General features: G+C 27.7%; 1 pseudogene; it reads right to left on the reverse strand.

The window, feature by feature from the left end:
• Positions 1-1,222: 1,222 nt before the first annotated feature.
• On the reverse strand, positions 1,223-9,551 carry LOC113385931 (annotated as a pseudogene).
• Between the last annotated feature and the right edge of the window lie 237 nt (positions 9,552-9,788).

Genomic DNA, 9,788 nt, shown 5'->3' on the forward strand with positions numbered 1-9,788 from the left:
TAGGAACCCCCAGCTCCGACACGCGAGCGTGGACTTTTGGGAGATAACGCCCAGTGGTAGTTTTATTTCGTCAGTTTAAGAATCATTGAACGTGGGTTTGTGGTATGATTATTACTGACTCCGCATACTATCGGTCTAGAACCTGTTCCCATCTTTATGAATGTTTTGGATGTTTAGAAAAAAAAAGGATATGTTTGTTATGGTTAAGGTGGATAGAAGGCCGCGGATCCCACCATTATCAGAAAACATTCAATAGTTGTGTCCTGATGCATACTAATACTAAAAACGATTTATTAAAATATCACATCATAAACGCAAAAATAAGTGATGGTAGTATATAGATAATATAATCAAACTTGTTTTATCAAAGTTAAGTATTACAACTTAGATAATAATTTTGTTATCAGTTCTCTTTATTATATATATATATATATAATATATATATATATATATTATATAATTTAGGATTGCAATAAATATTCGCTATGTAATAATTTGTTATGAGAAGATGAAAAAAAAAAGATCATTGCATATATTTTATCTTTTCATTCCATATAATCATTCAATCAGGCATTGGGCACGTAATCATATTCTGTATATTTTTATGCATTTAGCTTTCATTTCCTATTCAAAATTCAGAAGAAAGCTTAGTAAAAAATAAGAACTTGTTGCATGTTGCCCCTTCAAAATGCTTAATGCTCAATATACTATATATTTAATATTGGATTCTCAATCTATAAAATAGGCAGTGAATTTAAAAAAAAACTTTTTTTTAAAAAAAATGACAACTTTAGGTTACAATATTAATTAGAACTACCCGCGAAACAAACACGAGTACAAATTTTGCTAAAACACACAGAAAAATAGCTTTGCCGTTCGCCGAAATTTCACATACTACTAAACATACTATTCATTGCAAACCTAATCCATATATATATATATATATATATATAATATATAGATATATATATATATATATATATTACTTTTCTCCATAAATAATAGACATAAATTATTTAAAAAATTATATAATATAATAAATATAATCATTAACTAAATCAGACTTAGTTAGTTAGTATTGCAAGCTAAATTTGAGCTAATTAGAATATCTGGTTTCCTAAATAACCGTTCCCTGGATTAGAGATATGCGCCAGAGGGCACAATAAAGCGCAAAAACATTCTTGCGCCATTGAAAACTTTTGAAAATGGAAAAACTTTCTATATTTTCATATAACTATGTATTCATCAAATTAAGACTGAATTCCAAATCTAGCTGTTCAATTTGTTACTATCCTTTGCTAACACCATGTTGTCCGAGTATCGGCATCGTTCTGAGCCGCACATACACATAAAATCATTATGTTTCACCTCCCAGAATTTATCGCCATAATCGAAACTGTTTTAAAATGTAAAAAAAAATTAAAAAGTGAAAATAATGTTTTAAAATATATGCAAAATGATCTTGATTTTATAAGTATTATAATTTATTTCGGAAATAAAGAATATTAGAGTTGAGATATTTTCAATAAATAAAAAATTTGGTATTATAATAAAAAAAGTGCTTGTGAATTTGATCTTGACACTTACCGTATTTCTTCTCCAGCATTTACATCTCTATTAACAAAGAAAGCTATTCGTGGAAATCTTATATCCTGGTGATCAGTGAAACACGTATTGGACAAACATTGGGTTCACAAGAATGATTCAGAAAGAGGAGTGAAACATTGCCATAATGCCTCATCTAAGCAGTATGATTCAGATTCCTGTCCATTAAAGATGAAAATTAAAGTATACAAAGAAGTAGTAGTAACATTAATTACAATATGAAACATATGCTCATTAAAATACGAATATAATAATCTGTAAATTGTATATATAATACATAAATCAATGGTTTTAAGTTTGGATTTACCAAATGATAAGTAAATTTCCTATATTTCAATTTTCTATTGTAAAATCAAAAATTTATAAATTATTTACTTAGTATTTAATCAATCGCTAATCTATCAATCTTAGAAGAAAAATATATAATTAAACAAAATTATACAAATATGTATCTGCTTCATATGTCATGAAATTAATGAATTTATCCATTTGCAACAAAAGTATCCTAAATAATAGGTTTTATGTCATTCATATTTAAAGAAAGTGATATTAAACTATAAAATATGTTAAATATTCCATAAATTTTCTTTATACTGAATAATAATCCACATACCTATATTTATGCTAATTTTTCCAAATTCCATATATGTTGAATTTTTAATTTCACAACTCAATACTTACTGAATGATATAAGTGAAACAAAAACTGTCATCCTCTCTTCTCTTGCATCAAAATCAGTCAAAATTTCTCCAGTGTATTCAGCAACAAATGCTCCTTTGGGAATATCCTTTAGAGTTCTAACACCCCATCCACAACTTCTGTTCGAAACAATTCTAGTCGCTGTGAAAAACCTCTTTGTACAACCCTGTTCACACAGGTAATCTAAAATATTAAAATTTCATATTTAAATGAAGTCAATTAAAATCAAACTCAAATAAAATAAAAAATATAAATAATTCATTATTCTCGTGGACACTTATTTGATCATCATTTAGCTGCTATAAAATAAATTGACTACTTTATATATTAAATATGATTCAACATTGAAAATCAAGATTATATATATATATATATATATATATATATATATATACCTAGCAAAACGGGCAAACTCCGTTTCACCACCAGATGGTTTCATTTTATATAACATTTCGTTGGTGATTTAAAGATGAAGAAAAAAATTGCCTGCTGTTGAAATTAAATAAAAATTTGCACAATACATGTGATTGATTTGAATTCCAATTGAAATGTTAGAGAACGAATAACTTTTTTTTACTTTTTTTGCACATTTCAAAGTGAACACAATGCCGGTTTGTCACATGAAATAACTGAGCAGAGAACAATGAGTAGGCCAAACAAATGAGTAGCAATCAAACAAAAGATATTAGTTTGTAGTATATGCTAAGTATCAGAGATGACGCTGTATGTGAAAAAATTAGTTTTTTCTGTTGAAATCTTTCTTCATTTTTTTTGCTATAACCTCACGGAGTCCGAGACCTTTCCAACGATGCAAATCGTCGAATCGGTTTGTGCGTTCTGGAGTTATATCGTCAGGAAGGAAAACCGACTTATTTTTATATAATAGATATACTTGAAATAAATATTGCATATTGAAAAAATGAAACATGTATTACAGATTTTTGAAAATCATATGCATACCTTATTGCAAGAACATTTGTCATTGCACTCAAAAATCATAGGCGGATCTTCAAAATCAAAATCAGGCAAAAGTCTGCCATCTTCATCATATAGACACCTAGTATTCAAAGATAAACAACAACAAGAATTATTCTCACTACTTCCAGAGCATCTATCAGAACATTCACAGCCAATGACTTTATCGTGATGAATTGTAGTTCGAATTTCATTAGAAGTTATGTACAGGTTAGTGGTATATGTGTAGTCTCTCGGTTCGCATTCTGAATCAACAGTATTGATGCATTGTATAGGGTTAGTTCTTTTCCCCGCGATATATCACTGTAATAAATATTATTATTATGAATTTTGCATTCCACAGCAAATTTAAATTTAAAATTGAATAGTTGTTATTCACACCAAATTTAGCAAATAATATCAATAGAAATATTTTATAAATATAATAATGCATTTACTTTGCAATAACCATATTTCTTCTATTGTTGGGCACATATTTTTGTAATTGAGCATTAATTTTGATAAGATTATAGCATTCTCCGTCAATAATTTCGCAACTTTCAAGTGGGGTTTCACCGGCACAATTTCTACTCATTACGTTTGCCCCTCTAGTTATCAATATTAAAGCGCATTGATAATTATTATACCTGGCGGCAATATGTCTGTAAAGGAACTTGAATTTTTATTATCCATTATTTACCATTTCAATGTAAATATTTTGAAATATATATTTACAATGGTGTTTCCCCATTCACATTAGTGCTGTCGATATCACATCCTCGATCTAGCAACATTTCAGTTATTTTATGATTTCCATTCAAAGCTGCCCAATGCAATACTATGTTTTGTTGAGAATCACAGATAAATGGATCAGCATTGCACTCCAAAAGGTATCTTAAATGTATTATGAAATAGTTATTATACAAAAAATAATACAAAATGAAAAGTAGTTGTGGTCAGCAAAAAGAGTAATTAAGAAACAGATAGCACTTGTATGTAGTACAGAAAAATATAAAACAATGTTTTTATATCAGTATTATGTACCTTATCACCAAAGCATGACCATGTTCAGCAGCCCAAACCAAGGGGGTCCAGCCACCCTCATCAAGTAAATCTATCTGTTTCAATGACATTCTAGGGGATGTCACCAATAATCTACAGGCCTCCAAGTTACCATCTTTAGCAGCCAGGTGTAATGCGGTCATACCATCTGGACCCTAGTCAGATCAAGTAATACTTTTCTCAAATAAATGCTATTTGTACCAAATGCAAAATATGTATTTATGTAATCTAATAGCAACTGATATAATATAGAAATTGAATCATTTTTATGAATAAGATATATTAAAATATCTTACTTTTAATGATAAATCACACCCAGCTTTTATCAGGTATTGCACTGCCTCAAGCTGATCACTTAAAATTGCACAAATTAATGGAGTCTTCTGGAATTTGTCAAAAACGTTTAACTCAGCACCTAATACAACTAATATATGTATAATCCCAATATGTCCTAATTCACAAGCTTGATGTAATGCAGTGGATTGGGTAGATTCGTTAATTATACTATTAATGTCCAAATTTCCAGCTATATTAATGAAAATGAAAAATTTAATTTTTATGCTGTTTAATTATATTATGATACAAATATATTATATATTATAAAAATAAAATAAGAACATTAAGTTTAATTTGATTATGTAATGTTAGTGCAAATTAAATAATATAAAACGAACTTTTTAAAGAAGTGTTTAAACTTATTGAATGGCTAGTTTAAATAAAGCAAGACTTTTTTATACATTACAACGCAGTTGATTGCCGGCGTGCCACTCACATCATATAAAAAAAAATTTAAATATAAGAGTTATCGGCAGATACATCAAGACCACTATAATAAACATATACTAAAACTAATTAAATTATATGTTAATATTTTTTAATATATAAAAAATAATAAACAATGAAGTAACTCTTATTTACAATAACACTAATATGCTAAAACCTTACCTAAAATCTGTATTACTTTCTCGCAGTTATTCCTTTTGATGGCTTTCGAAAGTTCATCAGCATTGCCTATATCATGATTATTTTCTAAATATTTCATATTAGCCAACATAGATACAACATCTGGACTCAAAATTGGCGGCGTACGTGGTCTTGACTTGAAATCATTGCTGAATTTTGCAGAATTACTCATGTTACATTCACTTGAAAAACTCATTCTAGCAGAAATACTGTAATTAAGAATAAGACTTTTTATACTTGTAATAAATACAGAACATAATAAACTATTTTCAATTTACGTTGAATCATCTTGGTTTGGTGTGAACACCATATTATGTCCTTTCTTTATTTGAAGTTGAATATTAAAATTTGGTGATAAAATTCCACAATGGGGACATATGGAATTGTTATTCTTCATAATACTGCATTGCCTGTGATAAAGATGTTTGTTGTTGCATATAACAAAACTTCCCTAAAATATTTGAAGAAATAAGATGTATATTTTGGTTTTGCGTTAATTAGATTCAAGTTAATGCACAATATCTTACTTGTGTGCAAAATGCACCACAGCCAGAACAAGATAAATGTCTTGTAAATCTGCTGACATGATTAGAACACATAATAATGTAAGGTAAGTGTTTATTAGCTCTCAGTAACATCACATCACTATTACTTTCAACTGGAACGCCATTGTCTAACAGACTGTTGGAACAACCAATAAATCGATTGTCTATGGAGTCTACTGCACCGCAGTAAATATTTCCTTCAAATAGCAATAATAAATAGCATTAAAAATATTTATTGGAAAATAAACATTTGAAGATCGATTTGATCAAATATAGAAGATCTGCGAGAGCAAGAAGACAAAATATATATATCCTTCAATTACTCATTACTCAATTTGATGCTTTTTAATATATTAATTACTTTAATACTTCAGTAAATTATAATTAAATTAAATAAAAATCTACCTAATCTATTTTCCAAATTTATAAAAATATTATTCCTCTTTTGGCATAAACACAGCATATCTGTACCATCATGTGTATCATTTCTACTCTCTTTATATGATTTGTTGCTTATATTGATTGTACAATCTAAATCCATTGGTTCATTTTTATCAAACTTGTTCAAATCTGTTTCTATCTTCTTATTGTCCAGCATTTCGTTAGTGCTCTCGACTTCTAAGTTTGATGAGGTAAATAAGTTACTATCTGTATCATTAACACAATCGCCTTCAGCAAATGAACTACTATGTGGAATAATAGATTTCCTAAAATACTTCTTATAGTTACTTTCTTTCATCAGTACTGAATTATCATCCAATTTATTATCAGATTTTTTCGTGCGATCTCGTTGACTCCGCCTAAAAAATTCATTCAGAAAAAATTATTTTATACAACAAAAAGGCCCGAAAGATTATAGATTTAATTTAAAAGAGGAGCATTTACGTAAAGAAAGCAGGACAACCAAATCATTATAGATTAAAAGTACAGCGTTGGCGTTAAAAAGTATAGTAAATAAAATGTAAATATATGCCCGATAACAATATTGACAAGCTGCAAAATGCAGTAAGTACCAAACAACCCAAAATTAAAAATGAAAATAACCAATGAACTAAGATTAGTGATGGAAAATATAAAAAAGATATATGTACAAATATAATGCAATAAAATGATGGAACATAAGAAATATAGTAGATACAATGATTTAATGTAAAAATATTGTATATATATTTTTTTTATAAACAAAATAAAGTATAGAAGAAAGTCATGAAGAAGTAAAGTGTGATTGCAGATGGAATTGAAAGATTTGGGTAGAGATTTAAGTAGTAACTAATGAATTATGAATATTATACTTTGAATATAATAATTGATTCCCAAAAAGAAAATCAGGTAAACTATAGATCACGCTTCAAAAACCAACTGGCCATCAGTTCAATATTTCAAGTATGTGATTGAACTATTGAAAAATTGGAAATCAAGTCAAAAAACAAAACATGTCAACAAAAAATCAGCATAGTTTTATAAATGTTAATAGAAAAAGAATAAAATAAAAAATTAAAATCTTATATAAATATAAAATACTAATTTTATTTAGTTTATAATTTGAGAAAAATACTTAACTGATTGATATTTATATAGTTTGAAATAATTATAAAATTAAATTATGAAATAATAGAATATGATATAATAATGTAATTAATACACTAGCATTTGTTTTTGATTTTACAAGATTATTGACAGAAACTATCATAAAATATTTAATAAATTAAAGATTTTATTTCTTCTTAATTTCAAAATGGAATTAAATATTTAGTTGAACATAAAAATAACAAATAGGGCAATAATTCATATAGTTAGCATAAAAATTTAAGTTTTTTAATAACATTACCTTAGGTTTCTATCAGTTGGACTTATACTGCTATTTCCAGTATCCATCAAAATTTGAGTGTTTTCATATTTTGCAAAATCATCTTCACTTTTATCTACAGCCCTTAAGCCTAATATGCTCAAATGTTTCTCCTGCATTTGTTTTAGATTATTTTTGTTATTGAGAATTTCATTATCTTCAGAACCTGAACTTATTACAGACTCAATTCCAGAATCAGATTTTGCCTTACTAATTCGTTCATTTTCTTTGAATTTTAATTTGCAAATATCATTATTTAATGATCTAGCATCATTTTGCATCTCAATTCCCAAACGTAATTCTTTATTAGCTAATATTTTAGCTGTAGGTTTAATTCTTCTTGAGAGCCGGGGTTGTGGATTTGAAGATTCGTATGATTTTTCTTTTCTTGCTATAGCATTTGCTAAAACACTATCACTGTATTCTTTTGATCTGCGCCTTGGAGATCTTTTAATATTTGATGCATCAACATCTAAAAAAAAATTATTCACAACTTTGTGAATATATTATTGTGATAACTTAATAAACTTTTATCCTGAAGCTTAATAATAGGACAAGAAAAAACACATTCTAATGCAAAGAAAAAGGTAAACACAAAATTGTAGACTTAGATGGATCCCAAAACATTACTGAAAACAACACATATAGCTTTAATTATGGATTTTTAATTCAATTAAAATATAAATTGGAATATTCAAAGTTAAAATAATTTATGATTAGCTGGAATTCAATTCTAGGACCTGGATTCACATTGAATGTTGCCTGCACATTTAATTATTGAGGTACAGGAAAATATATTAAGGCAATAAGATAATTACCATTAAATTGTTTTAGGATATATATATATATATATATATATATATATGTATATGTATAAAATATAATATAATATATAGTGATATTTGTATATTGAATCTATACATAAAAAGGACACCAACAGAAATAATTTCAGTAATTAGATTATATAAAAAATCATTGCAAATTAAAATGTAAAAAACAGAAATAAATGAATAGAATCAGTAATGTAATGATCTGACAAATTGTAATTTATTTGAATCCTATTAAAGTTCTATAAAGTATTGATTTTGTAATTCATAATTCTTCGCTAATATGTATTATAACTATTACATATAACCAGACAATTTTTAATATTTAGAAAACAACATTATTCACTGTAATTATCATGCAAACCTTTTATCACTTCTGGTGCAGAAGTCTTGAGCCTCAAAGAACGTCGTCCTGGTGAAACAGACTCCTTAACATCCCTGGTATCTTCCATTTTATTCGTTTTTTCAACTAAGCCAGCATTTGTATCACAAAATTTATCTTTGTCCTCTTTATTTTTCAACTCCTTTGATAATATATTTGAAGATTCACTCTCACAATCAATTGCAGAAGTCGTCGTGCTATTAATATCATTATCTGCTGCTTGAACATCTTGCATTTTAAAAGATTGCACAATTTGTGAAGTCACTTTTAAACGTTTGACACTTTCAACTTCACAGCTTTTTGTTCTTTTCTGAACTTTCATTTTATCTTGAACTTTTAAATCACTAATCTTCTTAACAGTATCACCTTTCTCTTCCTTTTCGTCTACTTTTTGTGGTTTAGGAACGACTTTTACAATTTTATCCTTGACAATTTTACCAGAAACATCTTCCGTGCAATTTGCTGTTGATTTATTGAAATTTGATTTCATTTCAACAAGCAGTTTGCCAATGAAATTATCTTCGATAACACCACTCATCTTGGAGCGTGAATGTTAAATCTGGTAGACTTTTATATTTACATTAGATATTTAATCACACATGCAAGCACATGATTCGTTTTTAGGTATTTGTCCATTTTATTGTGTGTATGGTGCATATTTCTTTAGAGAAAATGTTGTGAGACATATTCTCCTCTATTTTAATTTTTATATACATCGAAATATGCTATTGACAAAAACTGAAAGTTTACTCATTTGATGGGAGATAGGAGATAGCTGCTTGAATATTAGGTTAAAACAGCAATAGTGACTTTTGTCAAGAAGTGGGTCGTGGTTGATCGGGTTGCCGAGGAAGGCATGCTACCCACACATATGCTTAATATTAAAATCTATATAAAATCGTAAA

Source organism: Ctenocephalides felis, unplaced genomic scaffold (assembly GCF_003426905.1).
Source record: "Ctenocephalides felis isolate EL2017-DRISC unplaced genomic scaffold, ASM342690v1 CF-g0.4_SCAFFOLD_03571, whole genome shotgun sequence".
In the NCBI taxonomy this organism is placed as follows: Eukaryota; Metazoa; Arthropoda; class Insecta; order Siphonaptera; family Pulicidae; genus Ctenocephalides; species Ctenocephalides felis.